The sequence below is a fragment of the Haematobia irritans genome, chromosome 5 (assembly GCF_050003625.1).
Source record: "Haematobia irritans isolate KBUSLIRL chromosome 5, ASM5000362v1, whole genome shotgun sequence".
Taxonomy (NCBI): Eukaryota; Metazoa; Arthropoda; class Insecta; order Diptera; family Muscidae; genus Haematobia; species Haematobia irritans.
In genome coordinates this window covers 60667196-60670929 of record NC_134401.1, presented here as the reverse complement: position 1 = coordinate 60670929, position 3734 = coordinate 60667196, and positions in this window count along the sequence as shown.

Below are 3734 nucleotides of genomic sequence, written 5' to 3'. Positions count from 1 at the left end.
TGGGAGCTATATCTACATTTGAACCGATTTCGATGAAATTTTGCACATATAGTAAGTACTATAGATGACTGGATCTAGCCAACTTTTAGTAAGATCGGTTAATAAATAAGGGTTCTATGGCCAAATTTGGGAAAATCGGGCTATACATATATATGGGAGCTATAGCTAAATCTGAACCGATTTCGATGATTTTTTGCACATATAGTTAGTGCTATAGAAGATTATATTTAGCCAACTTTGAGTAAGATCGGTTGATAAATAAAGGTTTTGCGGCCAAATTTGGGAAAATCGGGCGATACATATATATGAGAGCTATATCTAAATCTGAACCGATTTGGATGAAATTTTGCAGACTTGAAGGGCGATGGAAAATATTACCTTTTGCCAAATTTGGTGACGATCCGTTTGAAAAAAAGCGCAACGTGACCCCATTTGTCGAAATCAGGCGATACATATATATGGGAGCTATATCTAAATTTGATCCGATTTCTTCCAAATTCAATAGCGTTCGTCCTTGTGCCCAAAAAACTCCCTGTACCAAATTTCATCAAAATCGGTTAATAATTGCGACCGGAATCCTGTGAACAACAAATACATGGACGGACGGACGGACGGACACCAAGCGCTAGATCGACTCAGGAGGTGATTCTGAGTCGATCGGTATATATTTTATGGGGTCTAAAATCAATATTTCTGGTAGGCACATTTTTTGGCCGATCAAACTTATTATACCCTGACCACTATGTGGTGTAGGGTATAAAAAATGCAAAACCTTCTCAAAATACCTTCCTTGCATGTGAAAAAGTCAACTGACACATGTACATGTTCAACTCTCCACGGGGGTAACATTTTTAAATTTATTTTCATTGTTTTTTAATTTTTTATTGATTTTCTATTCTTTTTGCGACATTTAATTGCCCAAAACTTAAATTTTTACTTTAAACGGCCAAATAGCATATTTTACCAATACTCCCATACTTCCTAAAAGTCGCCTTAGCACATTGCACCACCAAAGGAGTTTCCATAACAACGTTTAACGATTATTCCAAGACATTTCATGGCCAAAGAAAAACGAAAGCCGTTCATGAAATCGTGAACGTGGACGAAACCGTTTCGATTTTTCGTGAACGTTTTCGTTTCATTCTGTTACCGTCCGTTCACTATCCTGGAATGTAATTGTTTCGATTAGTGGAACTACTATTAAAAGGTGATCATTGAGCTAAACATAGTGCAGCACTCATTGATAACAGAGGAGTCTTAGTGAGCCTAAGACCGTTCAGCCCGCTATACCTAACATAGCCACTGTTATTTTCTGACTTTTTGTCTTAAGTAAGACATAAACATATAAAAATGGAATATAGTTGTTTGTAATGCCGAACAACTTCTCGAAATCTTGTGAACATTTTGTGGAATACACGTAAAATTGTCTTATTTCATTTTCCAAAAGTTCTGTTATGTACATAGTTTGTAAGAAATTGGTTTGTTTTCTTTAAATAAAGTTTCTTTACATCGGCTTGTGTACACTGGTAGAAAAATATGTTTTTCATATGTTCCGATATAAACAAAATGTGTTTCGGACACAATTTTTAAACACAATAAATTTAAGTGCAAACATGTAATGTTCCTAAACTAACACTAAATGTTTAGGACACATATGTTAGAATATGTTATGTTTGGGGCATGAATGTTTCATAAAAATAATATGTGTGAATGTAAACATATATAAATTTACAAATTTCGAGTAAACATATATATGTTGTGATATTTTATTCAGAGAGCGACAGAGAGAGAGAGAGAGAGAGAGAGAGAGAGTATAGAGAAAGAAATAGAGATGGAAACCGGGAGGGTTGACGAAAGATATCAACATAACACAGCGAGAGAATGAAAAGAGAGCAATTTCTGTGAAACTGATTGTATGTTGTTTCGGGAAACTGTTTTATGATAAGGCCAAAATTTTGGAAAATGTACAAAAAATACAAAGGGATCTTCATAAAAATAGCGAAATGGCACTATACTCTTTTTAGAGTTGGGACAGTAAAATGAAAAAAGGAGGAAATAGTGAAAAATTAAACAGTAAAATGTATAAAAACAAAGTTTAGTTCCTCTTTATTAATAAGACGGTCAAGAGGAGTTGACGGACACCTTCAAATATAAAAGCGGGCATTAAGTTCGAGTTTTGCAGCTAAAACAATTGAAAAAGTTTATTTTCTTTAAAATGAATTATTAAAGAAAAGTAAAAGGGTCATTTTAGAGCGATAATGCCAACTTAATACCGGCCTTAAAGGTAAAAATGAAATTAAGTACAAAACACGATCATTTTTAAATGCATTTAAAATGGTGTTAAATGCTAGTAAAAAACTGTTCACGACTAAATAAATTTATATGTATATTATAAAGTTAGTTATGTATGTTTATACTCGACCCCACGTTCTTCTTTTGTTAGGGTTTTTGACTTCCTTCCAAAATTTCAAACTTTTATACCAAAAATAGTTTTTTGTTACAAAATTGTTATTTTTGCAATAAAAAATAATATTTTATCCAAAAGCTCAGTCCATTTCGTTTATATCAAGCACTGTTTCTGAATGTAAATCTTTAATAACCCACATTTCGAAGTTTCATTATAAAAATTTAATATAGTATAAATATAAATGTGTAAATTAAAAAAAAAATGGTGTTCGGTCGGAGCACGGATTGGACCCACGACCCTTTGCATGTAAGGCAGACATGCTAACTACTGCTCCACGTGGCCAACAAATGTATGTTTCTGTTAAATAATGTTATGTTTGCATGGGCTCGTGGGCGCTGCAAACTATGCTATATAAATGTAACTTATAACGATAATTATCTGCTGGTGACTATAGTGGATAGTGTGTTGGCTTACAAACTGTATGGTCCTCGGTTCGATTATCCGTGCAGGCGAAAGGTACAATTTAAAAAATTATAAAATTGAATAATTTCTTCAACAATATTTGTATTGCAGAAAAAGGTGCCAAGAACTAAAAAATTTCGTGGAAGTGAAAATTATGTGAGGGAATGTGCACAATGTTCTTTGGGGAAAATTCTTCCAAGCATATAATATTTTTGGGCTCAAAATGCTTCCAAACATATAATATGTTCACATAAAACAAACATATTAATGTTTCGGCAGTATCCAATAATATATGTGCTTCCTGCAAAATATGTTAGAGAAGCGATTTTTTTTGAGGGTGTATGACTAATAATGCGGTCTATTTGCTTACAAAATATATGGTCTGCGGTTCGATTCACCGTCTGGTCGAAATTTCTTCTATATGATTTGTATTACAGCTGAGAGCTAATAAACTGCCTGAAAGTGAGAAAGATATGACGGAGGATGCAACTAGCCAGAATGTTAAAAAAACTATGTTTGGTATAATGGGCACCATAATCTCCGGATCTCAATCCGTTTGACTTTTACGCCTGGGGCGTTTTGGGGAGTAAAGGAGGCACTAAAAATACCAAATTGTCGATCAACTCAAGAAGGCACTTCGTCGATAATGGGTCAAAATACCGCAGTTACTTGCGTGCAGTGTGCCAAAGTTGGCCAATTCGAATTTAAAGTGATTGTGCCAAAGTTGGCCAATTCGAATTTAAAGTGATTGTAAAATTTTATAAACAATTAAAAAGAATATAGCAATTTACCTTGTTGCATTACATAGGCTCTGCAAGATGGATATGAGAAACGTACTTTTTGTACATGTGAATAGAAGTCCAAG